The sequence below is a fragment of the Mustela lutreola genome, chromosome 1, assembly GCF_030435805.1.
Source record: "Mustela lutreola isolate mMusLut2 chromosome 1, mMusLut2.pri, whole genome shotgun sequence".
Classification (NCBI taxonomy): domain Eukaryota; kingdom Metazoa; phylum Chordata; class Mammalia; order Carnivora; family Mustelidae; genus Mustela; species Mustela lutreola.
The window spans coordinates 210825083-210845851 of record NC_081290.1 but is presented as its reverse complement, the minus strand read 5'-3'; positions in this window follow the sequence as shown (position 1 = coordinate 210845851).

Here is a 20769-nt window from a genome sequence, read left to right as displayed (position 1 = left end):
GGGGAGAGTTAAATTCTCTTAGCTCAAACAACAAGAGGTGAACATGACTTGAAGATGTGTGCAGGTTTAATTGGGGGGGGGGATAAAGGGAACTGTGAGGTTCGCATTAAATTTGCAAATAATTTTTTCCAGGCTGTTTAGCAGGATGACTGGAAAACATCTTACCTCTAAATTGACAAGCACTACTTCAGATCAGTTTATATTAGCAGGTGTCTTTAAAAATATTGGCTTTTAGAAGCATTTTATATGAGAACATCTACACTTATCAGCTACTAACCTTGAAGCCACGAGAGCCTTTTTTTTTTTTTTTTTAAAGATTTTATTTATTCGATAGATCACAAGTAGGCAGAGAGGCAGGCAGAGAGAGAGGGGGAGGCAGGCTCCCTGCTGAGCAGAGAACCCGATGTGGGGCTCGATCCCAGGACCCTGAGATCATGACCTGAGCCGAAGGCAGTGGCTCAACCCACTGAGCCACCCAGGCGCCCCCACGAGAGCCTTTCTCATAGCTTTTTTCCTCATAGCTTTTTTCCTTGTAAGCCAGTAGTGGCTGAAAACATACAAACCCCCAGAGTGGTGAGACTGGGGGTTAGTGGTTGTAAGGAGAGGTCTGTAATGAATCTTCAAAACTATACAAAAAAACACAGCCTTTTGTGATTTGGAAGTATTTTACAGTAACTAGAATAATTTAGTCTTAAATTTTTAGTATAGTCTGTCTAGAAGATGACATAGCAATGGCACAAGCTATTTCTACAATTCAGTTTGTGAAATATCTTTAAGGAAATACCCTATTAATACTCTGTAGGTGGGTGATTGCATATCCAAAGAATTTCGTTCTGCAATAAAACCTTTATCAAGATTTAATTTCCATGAAAGCAGAAAGGCAGAGGTATTTGGGATCTTTGCATTAAATCATAATTAAAACTCATCTGAGGTTACCCACAAATATTTAGGATTTTATTTAATTGAACCCAAGGTGAAAAATAAAACTAATGAATGGCAAAGTTCATTATACAACTTCCAGTTAATGTAATAGTCCAATGATTGCTCAGAAAACCTAGGATGATTTAAACATACACACATACATATATGTAATATATACATGTCTGTATTGTTTTGTTTTCTCATATAAGGAATGCATGCATAGCTATAGGCATGTGTGTGTGTGTGTATGTGACACATTATATTATTTTCAGAGTCAGATTCATTTTTACCAAAAAATAGACACTTTTTTTCAGTGAAGATTCCAACCTAATTCTTTGAACTTGGATTATAGAATCTCATATTCTGCTCTCCTGTAAGTTCGATTTTATCCTTTAGAGTCCAAAAGTGGGAATATAATATAAAAGCTTTAAGCTTCCTTTCTTGCCTCAGAAAATTGCACAGAGATAGTTCCAGTAATCAAACCCATAAAATATGACTTGTTTTATGAGCGAAGATGTCCAAAAAAGCTTAAGAGTAACCTTTGAATTTCTGTGGAAAATTATTAAGCCTTCTTTGATGTCTCGTTCTATCCTCAGCTGCACATGCCTGATAGTGAAGTTAACGAAAAGTAACAAATATTATCCCAGAGAATGCACAAAATAAAGGAAAGTGGTTGAATGCTCTGAAGCTGGACATGTAACAGCATCAGGTCCAAGGAGAAGGAGTTAGATACTAGGCACGTCCATTAAGGACCCTGGTATCTTCTCCATCCATGCTCCACCCCACCTTCCCCAAGAGGAAGAGACTGCAGGCTCTCTGCTGTTCAGGATATATTTTAAAACTTTTCATGGTGTGTGAAATGGCCCTTTTTTCTAAATAGACTATGGATATCATCATTTCTAAAGGTGAACCTGAGTACATAAGCTTGAGTACAAAACTGAAGATAAAGACTCAACAAACTCAAACTGAATGAACTTAGAATTTGAATATATAGAGCCTTGAAGAAAAATCCAAAGTAACACAAAACTGCTGGGGACCAATATTTAAGGAATGCTAGTCATGCACATTTGAAAGATTGCTCTCAGCTATTAATATCCTTAGAATGTTAGCTCAGTGTTTCTTATACTTATGTAATGGGAAGATCTCCCTTAAACAGAAGGAGAAGCCTCTGTGTTGACTTAAATAGTATTTATTTTGCTCTTACTTAATTATGCATAAGTATAAACCAGCTGTGAACTTCTTCTACCTATGGCTCATATTTGACTTTGACTTTGAAAACCAAAGCTATAACAAATTAAATAAAATACAACTATTAAATAATAAAATTCAAAAAATATTACTTTAATTTGGTGGATGAAGTTGATTTTATGAATATAAATGGTGCACTAAAATGTTCTGGGGAAGGTTCTTTTGAATTCCACATGTACGTGTTCTCTGCCTTGAGCATTTTACTAAAAAATCATATCCCTAGAGGGCTCTCAATATCAATTGTTCTTCATTTGCCATGAATATATATTTCTACACATTAATTTTCTTCAATTATTTTTTCTGTCATAATAATTACAGTAACCCAAAATAATGCCAAATAAATATATGCAGAGATACCAAAATTGTGTGGCTGTATTTGGTTTTTAAAATGTTATTTAAATAATACAGAATAGTACTATCCGACAGAATTTTCTGCAACTGTGGAAATGTCCTGTATCTGCACTGTCTAATATGGTAGCCAGCATCCACACATGGCTAATGGGCACTTGAAATATGACCATTGTGACTAAAGAACTGAATTTTAATTTTTAAAGGATTTATTCATTGATTTATTTTGAGAGAAAGAGAGCACAAGTGGGGAGCAAGAGGAGAAGGAGAGAGAATCTCAAGTAGACTCCGTGCTCAGCACTGATCCCAGTGTGGGGTTTGATTTCAGGACCCTGAGATCATGACTCAAGCCGAAAACAAGAGTCAGGGGCTCAACCAACTGTGCCACTCAGGTGCTCCAAAATGAATTTTAATTTTGTTTCACTGAAATGAATTGAGATTTAAGTTTAAATAATTATGACTAGTGGCTATCATATTGGTAAGTGAATACCTAAAATACATTTATGTTAATTTTAAAAATTATTATCAAAATGGAAAATAAATGTTATAATCTTATAAAGAACTTTCAGATGCCGTAGCACTCTAGATTGAGCATGAACTGCTGTGGGTGGTTATTCGATCAGTCTTGGACATAAATATACCCAGCTGTGTACATCTTCACAACTTGATGAACCCGTTAGAAACTTTGGAAATCTTGATTCAATAATAATGTGACACCTGGTTGGCTCAGGACGTTGAGTGTCTGCCTTTGGCTCAGGTCATGATCCCAGAGTGCTGGGATCCAGCCCCACATTGGGCTCCCTGTTCAAATGGGAGCCTGCTTTCCCTTTTGCCTCTCCCCCAGGTTGTGCTCTCTCTCTCAAATAAATAAAATCTTTAAAAGAAAGAATAAATCTGGTATATAAAAGGATTCACCAGAACAATGGATTGGGGTTCTCAAGGAAAATAATTTTAAGCAGAGAAACTTGGAAAAATAGCTATATCTCTCACTAGCACACGCAGAACCATGAAGTGGCAAACCAGTGTGGTCTACACTACAAGAGCAAATAGGTTAAAAAGAAAAATGTATGGTATTTGAAAATGACCTCAAGCTTTTTGTTTGAGTTTTATTGAGATATAATGGACATGTGACATTGTGTAGGCTTAATGTAGACAAAGTGATGATTTGATGCATATATATGTATTGTTAAATTATTACACAATAATGCCAGTTAACATTAGTTACATGCCAGTTAACACTAGTCACCATCTCACATAATTACCATTTCTTTTCTGTAGTGAAAACATTTAAGATTTACTGTCTTAGCAGCTTTCAAGTGTATAATTGTTAACTATGTGTACTGTGCTGGATGTTAGAGAGCATTTTTTGGAGTCAGTTTCTTTTTTGCAAGTGGGGACATCCTTTTCAGGTTTCTCCTACCTTCAGTTGGGCCACAAGGAATCCAGCCTCTGGCAGGAAGTCTGGCCGGCTTCCGTCAGGCCACTATGGTTAGTCTCTTTTGGGAGGATTGAGAATTCAGCTGGAGACTTAACAAGGCTTATTCTTGCCTAGGCATGCCATAGGTAACAAAGCACTTCTCACTTATTGAGAGCTTAATATGTACAAGATATGATGAGGAGGATGTATGGCAGTGTATAAATAATATCTTTTCAAAAAGATTTATAATTTAGTAGGTAGATATGATGTACACAATCTTTTATAGCTAAAGATCAAAGAAATAAAATGCTTAGATGCAAATATATGATGAGTGGAGCCCAGGATGGGGAAAATATTGGGGTGGCCTGGAAATTTCAGGTAAGCTTCATATATTTAAGTCTCAAAAAATATATCTTAAATGTTATTTGATTCTATATATCCTTACCGTTTTAAGTTGCTTTTGAGATGACTGATATAGGCTTAGGCATTCATGAATAGCCAATAGTGATAAGATGTGAAGGAATAAAAGTAAAATAAATAGGAGAAACACCAAAAACAAAAAATTATGAGAAAATATAAACACGGAAGAGAGTTGGGGAGTTTCTATAAATGTGTGCACTGTCAGCATCCTTTCAGGTGGTGGAAGAACAGTTTTCTCCTACCTGTTAATGTCAAGGTAGGAATACATGCACAGAAATCAAGCATATCTGGAAAGAACAAAAGGTAACAATCAGAAACAAAACAAAGAAGGTGTAAGGACCTATTTAGCCAGAGCGACTCCATCTTGGTTAAAAAGCCATTTTTTTGTTTGTGCAGTAAAACTTAATGACCCTGCCCCCCAGAGAAACTTACTTAAAAGCAAGTCTGGGAAGCCAGTAAAATATGATTGGCCAGTTTCTAATAACAGAGCCCAGAATACAAGGACGAGTCAGGCCAGGTGGAAACATCCAAGCAATAAAGCACACATACTGTCTCCTTAACCACCAAAGAATGTAAACCCTGCCTTTTGGGCACCAAACTTGAGCGCCAATTCTGACCAGAGTAATAGGTTAGTTCAAAGAGCTACTAAAGGGTAAATTGTAATTCAATTGGTCACCTGCGTGTGGCCTAACAGGAGTATGCAATGTTACAATCTCATTGGCCACCTATGTGTGGCCAGGCTTTTGCTCTATAAAAGTTAGTCTGTGAGACTGGGAGGGGTCGTTTTCTTTGGAGGCGGCCCCGACCGGTCAGTCAGTCAATTCTTGAGCCTGTACCTGGGGGCGGGGGGTGGTGGTGGTGGTGGTGGTGGGGTGGTGTCACTTTCTTCAGAGGCGGCCCTGACCGGTCAGTCTGACTTCTAATGCTTGGCATGGAATAGAGCTCTGCATAATTTTCACCTTGTCTCAGTCTTGTTCCCCTGGCTGATCAGTCTAACTTCTAATACTTGTCATAAAATAAAGCTTTAAATAACTTTCACTTTGTTTCAGTCTCGTTTCGTTTAATAACAGACCTAACAGAAAGAAAGAAAGTGCTCACATTGTAAGTTAATGAAATGCAAATCAATAGTTTGAATGTCCACACTGAGAAAAGAATAATATTTCCTACTGAAATTTGAGTTTTGATATTATTGTTAGAGCCACAGTGTTTAGTGCTAAATGTCTATAAAAATATTTTCAAGGTAGACACACCAAGAAAGTTGCCAAATCTATGAACCATTTGGACCGTCAGTCTTTGTGTATCCCTAACAATGGCTCCAAACAATGGCCCCTGGGGTGGTCAGCTCCTTGTTCTCTACACGGTTGTGTTCAGCAGTGCGTGGACATCTCTGATTCCTTTTATGGATCTGACATCCCTGCATATACCTGGACAGATTATGTTCTGGGTCATAAAATCTCTTGGGAGTAATGAAAATTGGATGAGAGGGGGCCTGAAAAACAAACGCTCAACATGTTCTGCCTATTGAGAGGAATGAAGGGATGGGGAACTAGTCTCTTCCATGCCAAATATTTTGATAACTTGAATATTCAAAGAATAAAATGGAAGAGAGACTCAAGACATTAGCAGCAAAGCTAAAACATGAACAAGTTAAACCAAGAGGATTCTTGGTTTGTTTGTTTTTAGAAGTTTTGTTATTAGAGAGAGAGCATGAGCAGGAGGGCCAGAGGGCGAGAGAATCTCAGATTCCACAACTCAGTGTGGAGCCTGACACAGGGCTCGATTTTATGATCCTGAGATCAGGACCTGAGCAGAACCGAGTCCGATGCTTAACTGACTATGCCATCCAGATACCCTTAAACTAAGAACAAATTAATGCACGCATTCCACTGCAAACCATCTGAGCAGAAACTGGGTCTATTTCTCTTTTAATACAATCCACTAAAATATAGATCTGATGCCTGTAAAGAAATAAAGGAAGGGCTGAGTAGGAAGAGACTCCAACTGAAGTCTAATTCTGAGAGAGTTCCAGTCAGGCTGAGGAGAAGCTTATTATTTATTTTTTTAAAAAAGATTTTATTTATTCATCAGAGAGAGAGAGAGAGAGAGAGAGAGAGCGAGCGCACAGGTAGGCAGAACAGCAGGTGGGGGAGAGGGAAAAGCAGGCTCCCCACTGAGGAGGGTGCCTGATGTGGGGCTTGGTCCCAGGATCCCGGGACCTGAGCTGAAGGCAGCTGTTTAATTGACCGAGCCACCCAGGCACCCCTTGTTGAAGCTCTTGACCCAGAACACCTGCGATGGGTACCCATGTCCTGTTCTAGCTCCCACTATGCTGTCATCAGCCGGGAGCAGCCGGGTATGCCTGCTGCCAGGGATCTAAAGGTGAAGCAGCTGAAGCCTGTCAGTCAACTTTGCTCCTTACCACACTTCCTCTTGAAGGGGTTTTGAGCTAGGTAGCTCCAGGGACAACAGAGGCACTTGGCTCAACATAAAATTTTCTTTTAAGGTCTTTATTCTGAACTAGGAAATGAGATTCTCTCCATGTGGGATTTGAGAAGTCTGATCTTTACCAGGGTTTTTTAAACTCCCTTCCACCCCACACCTATTCTAATTGCTTTTTAACTCATGGCACATTCTTCTGCATTTCATGTACAGGTGCTAGAGACAGACTCTTGAGGCCGCTTTTAATAGAGAAAACCACCTTTCTGTAAATTGCTCTAAAGTGTTACTAATGTCTCTCTGTAGGCAATATAATGGAGTTTGGGATTGAAAGACTCAAGGGATGTCCTTCTGAAATTATCTCACCTGTAAGTATGTACCACAGCAAGAATCCCTAGAACCAGCAGGGTGGTTCTCATTGTCAAGATTCTGACCCTTGGATGAGAAATTCAGGCTTGCCATGTTCAGAATACCATGTTTGTCTGGGGATGAGATATTTAGCCATGGCTGCTCCATGGTTTGTTTGCTGTCCTGAGGGAAGTAGCATATGTAGCAACATATCATCAATTTTGGACAACCAGAGTGGTTAAAAGAAGCTATTTGGATTATTACGGAGAAAGCTGTTGGCAGGTGTGTGTCTTGAATAAATGAACAAGTTGATAATTACACACCTGGAACCCAAAGAGCAACAACGTGGGTGGTGACTTGCTGGGGTGGAGGTGGATTGTGACAGTGGTTTTGGATGAGTCTATGAATGGTCCCTACCTCCTCGTCCTGAATTCCTTGGCAAAAGGGACTGAGCTCACAAAGCATGGATGGCACTGCTCTAAATTATGCTAGTAATCTCTTCCAACTCTGCACAGATTTGTGTCTGAATTATATTTTCTACCACTGTATATTGTTTTCTTGCATGGCATTTACTAGGCATGAGAGGATGGAGCCGTGATCCCGATTCATTTTCAGAGGATGGTTTTAGAAAGAATTCAGTAGAATAAAACAGTTTAGATAAGATGTTCTTCTTCATTCCAAAGCATTAGCTCATTAATTAAATATTACTGAGGAAATATGATGTGCCCAAATATATGGAAGGTGTAGACTCAAAGTAAGATGGGCTTTAAAAAACACAGCATGTTGGCACCTGGGTGGCTCAGAGGGTTAAGCTTCTGCCTTTGGCTCAGGTTATGGTCTCAGGGTCCTGGGACCGAGCCCCACATCGGGCTTTCTGCTTGGTTCTCTGCTCCACCCCCTACCCTGCCTGCCTGCCTACTTGTGATCTCTGTCAAATAAATAAAATCTTTAAAAAAAGCTCTTAAAAAACACAACATGGAGCAAAAATTCAGACAGCTAACTATCAACTAGGGTGGTAAGTGAGGGGTTCCTATTTCTTGCAGTGAATCTGGACTGACAGAGAATCCAAGGTGATCATATCTCACTGGTGTTTAACATTTTTAGTCTTTTCCTATTTTTCAGGAAAAATGGCAAATTTCTTTGCCTAGAAATGTTAGTTAACATTTATTGAGCATTTGCCATGTGAAGGGTACTATTCCAAGCTTATATAGATGATTCACTCTAACATCACAAAATCCCGACGTAGGTACTTTACAGATAAAGAAAATGAGGCATAAAGAGATTAAATATCTTTCCCAATGTAAAACAGTCAGTAAATGGTGGAGTTAGGAAACAGTCTAAGCAGCTGAACCTCAAAGCTGTAATTGAACCCATTCATCTACGCTGCAAAACGGTCACAGCCTTGTCAAGGATTAGAATTAGACCCATCTCTATCCTGCTTCCCATCGTCAATTCCTCTAGACATAGCAGCTTCCCGTCATGTTATTTCACACATTAGTGCTTTTGCACAAACTATTCCTTCCCTCAACTTTAATTCGTCAGTGATTTACTTAGCTCTTGCTTTATGCCACAGCAATTCAGGATACTGGGGATTGCCGTACCTATTAAAATGACAAATGCAGTCTTTCCCTTTATTTAGGTTATAGACCACAGGGACTTGAGAGCAAATAAAGAGAAGCTACTGCCTAGAATGATAGGTGGAAGTAAATAAATAGGAAATTACAGTTGTACTGTTATCATGAGAATTGAAAAGTGTCCAGGAAGCACCCATGGGGGAGGTACGATTTGAACTTGAAGAATTAGGGAGGTTGAAGGTCTAAACAGGTAGCTCATTGCCTGGCAATTCTGGCCTCTTCCCTCCCTTGCTAATTCCTAGGCATCTATCAAAGCTTAAATTTCTTCTTTGAGAGTCCTGTCGTTTCCCCATTTTGATTAAGAAGATTTTTATTAACATCTTGGCAATTTGAACAAAAAACGCTTTATTATCTTGCACTGCTATTGTTAGTTATTGCCTGCTTTTTCTCCCACTAAACTGAAATAGCCTCAAGGGCAGAAATTATTACTTGCTTAGTTGTGTATCCATTATATCAACTATGGTGCTGGCTTAGCATACCCCCACTACGAATATTTGTTAATGAGTGAGGAAATGGTTGAGAGTGAAGCAAGAAATAAAAAGGCATCAATTCAAAGTGGGTCTCCTATATAATACTAATGATAGAATTTTTTTCTAGATGATCAGAGATCCTTAGGATTGTCAATAAAGATGATTTTGTGTTTTATTCTTATGTATGCTTTTGCATCCTTGGGTCAAACTGGTCTGCTAGGTTGGTTAGAACCTCCCATCAATGTGGTGAAAGCAGTGAGTTTCATTTTTGTGTGGACCAGTTTGCTTTCATTTATATCTGTAACCTGAGGTTGCCTCATGCACACTGGCCAGTTAATCTGCAGATACATGTTTATAGAGAACCAGAGAAGGGGGCTCCTGGCTGGCTCAGTCGGTAGACCATGTGACTCTTCATCTCAGGATAGTGAATTCAAAACCTACACTGCGCATTGAGTTTGCTTAAAATAAATAAATAAATAAATAAATAAAGAGAATCAGATGAGAGAGTGTATGTTTGGATCATCTTAAGTCAACTTCCATTCATGCAACAACAACTGTCACAGACATACCCCAGCAATGGTGAGCCAATGGCTTTACCTTCACATGTCCAGGACAGCATATTATATATGTAAGCCCAGGTATTATTTCTCTCTACTATCATATTATGTTTGAAAGTCAAGTGGTAGACAAGCATTCAGGATTAACATAATGTGACAATGCATGTCAGTATCATTGCAGACTTAGAAAATTTACTTCAAGTAATATACTACCATTCCTCAATTGTCAGAACAATTTTGTGACTTAGATTTTTTTTTATAAAATTATTTTCTTTGACTGTCCCCACTTATGTAATAGGTTATACTGAATTACAAAAATCTTCCTTATAATTTAAGCCTTACCTGAGCAATTTAACAGTAGAGCGTACTACTTATCTTCATAAACTCAGACTAGAGCCACAAAACTTTTCTTCTGAAAACAGTTGATCTTGAGGTACTTATAGACTCAAATATTTAGAAAAGTCACTCTGTACCAGATTTGTAACAAATTATATTTTTAAAGTCAGAAAATTAGGATATTTTAATGTGGTAAGAATAACAATGTTATATAGGGTTACTTACTTGGGGGGGTGGGAAACACATCATGACTATGATTAAAATGATTTTTGTGGATGCTTTATAGGATAATGTCAGTAAAATTGGGACTAAAAGCTGAAGATTTTCCATCTGGTGGCTGTTAAATATCATGAGTGTTATTTTAGGAGTAACCTCTGGAGGACTAGATTGTCCTTAGAAATACTGTGCTTTAGATTTTAAAGAATAGGGTATGCAACTTTCATTGTCAAACGCAGCCTAATCATTTATTGGACGTTTTAGTTCATTAGGTTATAGTGATCCTGAGGCCATTTTTGGTGACACATATAAAGTTTATGCAGATAAATTTATCTCTGTACCATATGTCTGATAAGCAGGTTGAAAAGTTTCAATCAGAAATGTGACATATGGTCCACTCTCTGTGCATAAAACGCAGTTGACACTCAGGTTCCTGGTGAAGGGTACTTTAAATTGCCCAGTAAGTAGATATTACTCAAGGTCACAAGTATTTGAGCATACTTATCCAAAAATAAACATCCTTCTGAATTTAGGGTTATTTCAGTATTGATGGGGAGTAAAAGGAGGAGGAAATAGCCAACTCGTTTTAACCAAGCATCCCTGCCCTTCTTCACTGTATTCATGCTCTGAAAAATAACAGTCCTGGAAAGATTTTATTCCTTTTATAATTTATTTGGGGAAAAAACATTAATAACTAAGAAGCAATAAATGACTCACATATAGGTACGTTCATCTGCCTTTTTCCCGTATTTATCAGGTGCAACATACACATTTTCTTCCATTAAGATACTAGAGAAGGAAAAGAAAAATCTCTCTAATGAGATATGATCAGCTTCCAAATAAAAGATTTTCAAGGTTGTGAAGATAGAACCTTTTATGTTTCCTCTTAAACGATGTTGTCATGAACTCTGAAGTACAGGGTCAGAACAAACAGTGGATCTCATTGAAGGGTTAAGGGAGAAAGTAGGTCTCGAGCCCCAGCATTCCAGCCAGAGGGGACACTGACCTCACCCATTTCAGTGGACACTAAGGATCTGCCATGGAAATCTAGTGCTTGGAGAAACAACTTGAAGACACTTGTCTTAGATCATTGCTAAGGTACTTTTTCTTACCAACGTATGAGACGATGCAGTACTAGATGCTTAAAAGCAAGAGGGAAAGGGGTGTTATATGTTGGTGGGTAGTGGTACTGATAGTGACTGTGCTTTGGGGAAATACTCAGTGATGAAGGAGTCTGGTTGATAGAAAATTTCCAATGGCAGGTGGTAGAAAACCCCCTGAATTATGAGAATCTACTGCAATAATACTGTATTTTGTCTAATCCAAATGGTGCATGTCACTAATCAAGCTGTCTTTACCCCCTTAAACATGGGTCCTATTAAGTAACAAACAAGAGAGATTTATTTGTCCCCATGAAAGTTGTTTTGTTTTGTCCTGTTTTAGTTGAAACCCACTAAGTTGTCTACCATATGAGGTAAAAGAAAATTGGAATGGGTTTACCTAAGTTAAATCCTTTGCAATTATTTGATGTTTCCTTTAGAAATTACCTTATTGGGGTACGTGGGTGGTTCAGTAGGTTAAGTGCCTGCCTTTGGCTCAGGTCATGATCTGGGGGTTCTTGGACTGAGCTCCACTTTGGGCAACTCAGTGGGGAACCTGTTTCCCTCTATCTCTCTGTCCCTCCACCCTGTTCCTGTGCTCTCTCTCTGGCTCTCAAATAAATAAGTAAAATCTTAAAAAAAAGTTACTGTATTAATGTTTACCAAAAATCCATTTGAATATCACCATTTGACGTAAATTATAAGGAATAAGTAAAGTGTACCATAGGCATTTATTCTGAATAATTTTAAGTTACAACTCTTGAAAATTTCTATTTCTAAAAATACATTCTTAGTTCTTTTCTAGTTAACTATCCTTGCAGGACTCTATTTTGTATTTTCTGTTGTCTAATTAATTGAGAAGATAGTTGTTTTCCACATGTCAAATGTTATTGGAGAATCTGACACAATGAAGGGAACACCCTCAGATTTCCACTGTTTGATGCTTTTACGGAACAAAACATTAAGACGATAAAATTAGTCATGTCACTTTAAAAATTGCATCTGTACAATTTTTTTTAATAAGAGAAAAATTTAGCTTCTGGGCTTTGTTTCTATTTATAAAATATTAATGTGTCCTGACATTGAAAAATGAAATGAGATTAAATGACTGTTGTGTCTGGGGTAACAGTACTCCAGATGTTAGAGCTGAGTTGGGAAGATGAGGACTGGGAGATAAGTTCTCCTACAGCAGCAAGAGAGGTTTCTCATCTTTCAGAGGCATTTGTAACCCTAAAGCCTTCCCTTCATAATACAGTAAAGCTTGAACTAATGGGATACCTCAGATTTCCTGTAATTAAACAAATCAGCTGAGTGCAGGACTAAATTTCCAGCTCTTTGCAGAAATCTCCCCTTTGTAATTCAAGGGACATATGATCCTTTCCATTTACTTGACAAGGTATATATGCTGTGCTTTTTTCTTCCTTAGTAACCCCTCACTTTCTCAAGTCCACCAGGGACCCTGGAATGCTAATGGTTCTCTAGGCTTAGGTTGTTAGTCTCCAGCTTTGGTTCTTGCTCTTTGAATAACTTCTGGCTTTTCCGATGCTGCCAAGGAAGCAGGAGAGGATGGCATTGCCAGGGCAATAAAATCCTCTTCACCTTCATTAATATCTGGCCCGAGAGAGAGAAAGAGAGAGAGAGATAGCTCAGGGCTCACAGGTTTGCAGTACAATGGGGGCGGGGGAGCCCCACAGTTGGAATAGGCTCCAGGAAGAATCTACACCACGATGAATTCTGACAGAATGCATTTTAGCTGGAATCCATACCCTTCTTCTATCCTTTAGATATTAATAGTTAATATGATTCATGAATTAAAGAGAGAATATTTCTTGAAATTTTTTACTTATTAATGCATTCATTTGATACTTTTTGAATGATCAAATATACTCTGGCTAATTTATTCTACTTCTCTGAGATGTTGTCCTGTGCTATGTGAGATACAATGACAGTCTGGCCATGGTGTCTAGATCAGGGATTGGGTTTTCTATCACCTGATACCCTGCTCACAACTTATTCAGATCCGCTTTAGAATACTCTAGCCCCTCCTGACAATTCCTTATTGGCGGACTGACCTACCAAACAGTCTATAAAGAGTCATATATAGGTTAGTTCTAAATGGTTAAAGAAATGGAAGCACAAGTGACTGAGGAGAGAGAGCAACCTGAAACTCTGGGACTCTGACAGATTTCTGTAGGGTTATTGTTCTGTCTTAGTTACAGCTCCTCAGCCTCCTCAATCCTCAATCCATGAAAACACCTTGAATTGATCCGACATAAAGATAACTGCCTCTTTGTCTGTGTTGCAAATGGAACTTCCAGAGTCACCATGTTTGCTTTTCATTGTCCTTTAATCCAAATTGCAAACCTGTTGTGTCTCTATATAATGTTTACATAAAATCAGCCATTTGTGGGATCCACAGTTAACTTCAGTAGCTGCTGGCTACTTTATCAGCTTGCTAGCTGTGTTTGCTCACTCTAAAAACTAAATTGGCACCAATGGAGCTAAAGTAAAACAATAACAAGAAATGAAAGCGTAGAAACCCATAAGCAGCTTAAGACAACACTGATAATATACTGTTAATAAAGTATTTTCCCAAATCACAAGTTTTCCCAATTATCTTTGCAGGTGTTCTGGCAGGAAGTCTGCAGCCAGACTTCTTAGTAGAATACTAATTCCAGTTTTTTAGTAAATCTGACACAATGCTTAATTTAAAAGATCAAATTTTAATACCTTATATAGTGGGGTATAAGTAAACAACTTTCTCCTATGTAAAAAATGAAAGTCTCTATATAATTGTTTATCAGTTGTCCAAAAGAGCTGAATAATACATTTTGGGTTCATTTGTGGTTCATCCAATGGGCTCCTCATGTGTCAGATGGGGACTGTCCATACTTCTTTGAGAATTAAATATGTCTTATCAATGTCTATGTCCCTGTCTTTGGCTATGTCCCTGTCTTTGGCTATGTTTATGCCTACAACTGTAGCTTAGACAACAACCAGGGAATACCAGGATAGCAAGCTTGTTAAGAATCTGAGTTTTGACTAACTGTCCCCTGATATTAAAAGGAGACAATAAAATACAGAGGGAATGCATCATGCTAGAAGTAGGAACGTGCCATCCAGTTAACAGAGGAAAAGTACATATTTCCCTGAGCAAGGTGACTCTGAACTGCTGTCGTGTATTGAAGTAAATATCACAAGAGTTCACCTTTACTGTATTGAACTATTTTCAAGACTCCTTCATTTTCCTTTCTGAGAAATCTCCCACTCTATTTCATTTCTTCAATTAAGGCCATTGTTTCCAGCCTGTCAGGAAGGATTTGTCTCTTCTTCATATTCTTCCTTTTGTCATTTTGCACATGCTGTTGGTGCATCATGGCTGCATTTTTAATAATATTACATGATAATAATTCCTTAATTCTGTTTCTCCACAGGGATAGGCACAGTCCTGGAAGCACACAACAGAATGTGAAATACACTCAATGGCTACTGCACTCTCATCACTCATTCACGAGGTCACTCATTCATATCCCATGGGAACTCTTGGGCACTGTTGTGGGCCTTGGACACTGTTGTGGTTACAGTCTTCTCAGGAACAGAGGAATCATGCAGAGTATTTCAACAAGTGGGGGTCCAGTTCAGGAAACTGGTAACATAGGTGTTGGAAAGCTGGAAGGGCTAAAAGAATGGAGATCAGACATTATAGGAAGCTGTTCATCTCTGTAAATCTGGGAAAACAACAGAGAGGAGATGCTGTTATGGCAATTTAGAATTGAGGGAGAGGGGCCAATTCCTTGAGAGCTCAGAGGGCTTGAGGAGTTTCCACTGCTCCATGAGCTTCCTGATCTCGGCTTCCAGGACAGTGCAGGAGGGACCATGGCGTCTGAGACTGGGTGGAGGTATGGATGTGTGGGTGGGGCCAGGCAACTGCTGCTGCGGTTTGGCTAGTGTCGGGACCCCCGAGGCCATGACTTGTGGCATGTTTTGGGAGTACTGTCTACTTGGGTGGAAGGAATTTTCTAGAGCACTTTTCACTTGGCTCTTTCTACCATACCAGGTCTTGCTTCATTCCATTTGGCCAGTTTCCAACTATGCATATTGAAATCATATATTCAGGAACTGGGGAACTGACACACATGGTCTTGTAGTGTTGGGGTTAATGTAGAGCATGAAATCAGCCATAATGTAACACAGAGACCCCTGAGCACAGGGAAGTTTTCTGAGATGGATATAGGCCTTGGGAATGCCCAGCTCTGCAGGACCATTCTGCCATTGGAATGCCTCAGGGAGTTGCCTTACCAGAAGCTTTCTTAGCCCAAACAGGGCCTGTGATCTGAGAGACATATGCATTGTCCCTTGGGCTATGTTCAGCAGCACCACAGAACCCGCAGATTAGCATTTCATATCCTTCCTGTAAACAGATCCTCCTAGTTTCACCAAGACCCCTAGTCACACATCACAGGCTTCAGAAACAGTGATAAGGGTTTGTGATTATCCTTGAAGGACCGACCAAAAAAAGTGGGAACAAAGAAGAGCAATGGGTGTCTGCCTCTGAGCTTTGACCCACTTACCTTCTCTCTTTCACAGCAAAATTTGGAATAGTCTTTCATCCATTGGTACAGGGATTGCTGGCCATTTCCAGAATTGTAGAGTTACTTTACTTATCATCAGACTTGAGCCAAAACTGTTTTCATCACCTGACCCCAATAAGCCTTCTCTTTGCTGGTGGACCTCCGTAATGTTTTAGGTACTTATAAATTAATAGTAACTCAGAGCCATTATTTAATAATCACCAAAAGAGTCTTTTCTTTTGAGGAGAGGGACTGTGAATAACAGTTTTAGATCCTTTCAGGGCAAACTCAGAGTGATATTTACAGGATATTTTCGGGCAGCGTTGTAGGATCCTACTTGAAGGGAATACCATTATGTTGGGTAACTGAGCAAGAAACTGTGAACCTATATTATAGTGCCCACTAGAACTAGACCTTAGATCAAGTAGTACTTTAGTAAGATACTCACTGATTTTCTTTTCAGAGATCATTTGGTAATGATCAAGTAGTCATTACCAAAATTCAAATGACTCGATTGCTGCTTTGATTCTGGTTCCTACGATGCTAATTTGCCTATCTTGCCACTGGAGTTAAAGACTGACCAAACTGGGTCCTGCTGAAATTCCACTATTGTCATAGTGATAAGAATCTGGTTACAATGACAGCATCTCCTACCATTCTAGCTTTCTGAGAACAGCCACCACAGAGTTTTCTAACTGATATAATACCTACTTCCTAATGCCTTAATTAAGGGAGTGTCTTATGGTCCCCCTTTGGGAGACATAGTGAGATACGATTTTTCAGGTTGTGCATACTAACATTACTTCAACACTGATCTTCCAAAACCTCTTATTCCTTTTATACTAAATCTGGGAGTGATAACTCAACATCATTAAGTAGCTCACTGCTGAGTCTATATTTCCATCAACTGATCAAGTAAGCAGACAACTTCTCAGTGTAACACATTGAGTCCAGAGTCCCTGGAAAGTAGAATATATACATATACATGTACAAAAATTAATCAACAAAAATATTTTAGAGGCATAGTATATATGTATAATTTACATTCTAGCAGTTTTAAACCAAGGAGGACTAACATAGGAACAGTTTGCTGAATAGATTCAGTTGTTCCAGTACCATTTGGTGAAAAAACCATTTTGTTGGTGCAAATTTTGAGTCTTTCAAAGTTTAGGAGTATAAATTCTATCTTTTTGTTTATATATGATTACATTTGTAGGATTAGAAGCACTAAATGATGGGTGATGAGTGGGATCTTGAGGGATTATTTTTTTCAAGCTAATTACCTCTGGTGAGGCCATAGCAGAATCTTCAAGCAATGGAAAACTGGTCTGTTCATATAGGGAAATAAGCCTTGTTTTTACTGGCAAGGATACTATACATATCATTTTAAAATATCAGGGAAATTTCAGGATTCAAATTCAAATTTCCTAAATTTATTAGTTTTGTTCTTCAGCCATATTTGCCCTGTAGCTACAAGAAATAAGAGATTTCTTTTTTATAAGTTGAGATTTTAAAATGAATGACGTTAAGAAAAAATTCAACTGAGTAAATCTGAAGATCTAACTGGCTTTATTAATTTGTGAATCTGTCAGTGTCTCACTTTGCAAACAGAAGGGAGCTCGGAGGAGCTGTACAAAGTAGGTTATTATAGGATGGAGGGCGGGCTAAGACAGTTAATTAGCAAAAGAAAAGAGTTGTTCCAGGCAAGGTTGCTTTCCCTTAGGGTAAGAGCAGAGGGTCTTAATGAAAATTCCTTTGGGGCATGCGGAGGGTCCATGTGGCAGATGTCTTGGTGCTGATAGGAAAATCCCTGACTGACTGGTAAAGACTATGTCTCTCAAGGACTTTGAAAAGTATTAAGCGCCAGTGTGGGGACTTGGCCTATGTGATGCCATTGGGGTCTGTGGTTTCCTTTTGGCACTGAACTCATTATTTCTTTTTCATAACACTCGGAAACGATCAGATAACATCCCAGTTCTTGTGGTTATCATTCCTGTTATGGAGAAGAGCAGTAGCCAGTTGGGCTACAAGTCTTGCTTTTAGTAGCTACTTCATTCTAAGTAAACACGTGATAATTTAAGTGAGCAGGTTGTCATTGCATGTCACAAATTACTAGTGTTTTAATTTTCTTGGATAAAGAGGCCTTCATTCAAGCTCAAAAAAGTTAAGCAATCTAATTTAAGAATCTTAGCTTGTTCCTAAGTGTGTATCAGTCAAAGACTAGTGAGGGACTAGTTGGAGGGAAAGAAAAACTACACAGTCTGTTCCAGGAGAGGGAACTTAACACATGGGATTTATTACACGGATATTGAAGGGCTAAAAAATAGAAAAGGAGAAGATGAAACGAGTAAGTGCAAAAGCAACTGCTGTCTCAAAGCCTATAGAAACAGAATGGAGGGAGTGGGCTTATCAGAGGAGGGGCTGCAGCTGTAGTAACTGGAACCATGGATGTGTGGATCACAACTTCAGGAGCTGGGACCATGAAGGAGGTGCCACCATGTGGCAGACTTGGATTTGCAGTGTTTCCCTTTTTTTCTCTTTTCCAATATCTCTCCTGAGCTTCACATTGACAGAAGCCAACTGGAAGCCAGCTGCAAAGGGTGTCTCGGAATTTGCAGACTCCAAGATTTAGTACTTCAGACTATAGTATGATATAGTAGAGTGGACACACAGCTGGAAGACAATGGGCAAATAACCAACACAGACTCTTATGATTTCTGGACCTTAATTTCCTTATATAGCCAGCTGTAATTCATCCTTTAAGACTCTACTCATTCAGGGGCATCTCGGTGGCTCAGTGAGGTAAAGCCCCTGCCTTCGGCTCAGGTCATGATCTCAGAGTCCTGGGATCAAGCCGTGCATCAGGCTCTCTGCTCAGGGGGGGAGCCTGCTTCCTCTTCTCTCTCTCTCTGTCAAACATTAATTTCCACTTAATCTTTTTTCCAGTTTCCCCTACTCTGGAGTAAGTAGCCATCCCTCCTTTTTGCTCCCACTGAAACTGTTACTGATGATTCTCATATTACTTACTTCAGTGACCCCATTTGCAAAACTTTTGCTTTCTGTTCCCATGATTTCATGCTCTGCTTGCCTAGAAGTCTCGGTTCTAAAAGGATGGTACATTTCTACCAGGACACATAATGGTTTCATTGAACTCAAAGTTAAGACTGCCCCCTGTCCACTTTGGTCTCCTCATGCCTCTGCATCAACCACCAAAGTAGGGAGTTACTGTGCTGGTTGGGGTGAGTAATACTGACTACTAAGGGAAGTTTGCCTGCTACTCCACACTGGAAGTGGAAAAGAGAATATCTGGAATGAGATCTTTTAGGTAATCTCTGTATTTCCATGCCCGTGATTAAGGTCAATGGAAAACCAAAATGACCCAATTTAGGCAGGATAACTAAAGGCTCAGATCTTTCAGATGTGAACGTGTGGGTCACCTTATCAGGTAAAAAGTATGGCCAACTGAGATGCTTGCTGAACGCAAAGGGAATACAGCATGTGTAGTGGGAAAAGGTAGGTATAAATACTAGCTACAGCCATATGTAGCCAAATACAGCTACAGTTATAGAAGTGAGGACTGTAATTGTCATTAAACTAGAATTGACCTTATTGGTGTCTCTGGTTTTCAGGTCTTCAGCCTTGGACTGAATGGTACTACCAGCTTTCCTGGGTATCCATGTTGCAGATGGGAAATGGTGGGATTTCACCCTCCATAATAACATGAGCCAATTCCTTATAATAACTTTCTTCACACACATACACACACATGTTTAAGATGTTCTTATCAAAATTTATATATATATATATATATATATATATATATATATATATATCTTCTATTAATTTTGTTTTTCTGGAGAACCCCCAGCTAATACGGATTCTAAAAAGAATGTATAGTTTTGCAGTATTTTAATACTGGAAATTTGAAAACTCACATTGTGAGTACTGGGTGAAGAATCATACAGACTTAACAGAATGGGGTATGGGATTTCATCAATTAAGTTGTTCTTGCTTTGGTCTGCATCAATTCTATTAGTCCTTGTTCATGCCCTCTTAATTTTGCTTCTGCATCTCTAGACCTGAAATCCCAGGGGACATTAATCTACTTTTCTCAGATACATGCACATTCTGTCTACCACCTGATCGCAGGTTGTCTGGAATTGTTTCCATTCTTTACCTATTCAGGAGTTTTATCTCTTTAATTTATTTGAAAGCTTCTCAAGAACAAAGATTCTGTCTAATGATTTTTTTCTTTGTCCTACATAGTATCTAATACAATGTTGAAGATATATTTGGTACTCTGTATTTGTTGGATAAATCATTGATAACTACACTTGATACCTTCCCTATCTACAATGAAAATCTACTTTTCTCAGTCTGTTTTAGAAGAATTGTAAGCAAAGTTGGAAGTAAAATTTAGAAGAATTGTACGTGGGCTGGATGCGAAGCGTTTCCTCAGCAACTCCCTTTTTTCATCTTAAGGCAAATCAGAATGGCTTCTTGCCCATTTTAAAGTAGAGACCCTTTAATTTTTATATTTCCAGATTGAGATAAAGTAAGAAAAAATTGTAATCAAAGATGTTCGTGGGTGTTTGCATTCAGTTTGAGTAAATGTTTTTCATTCGGACATTTTGTGGTGTATTTTGGATATGTATTTGGATCCCTAGTTACCACAACATACATTGAATTGTAAAGAGATGAAGAGTTTCAATGTAACAGATGGTAAATTAAGCTCTAAAATAAAATA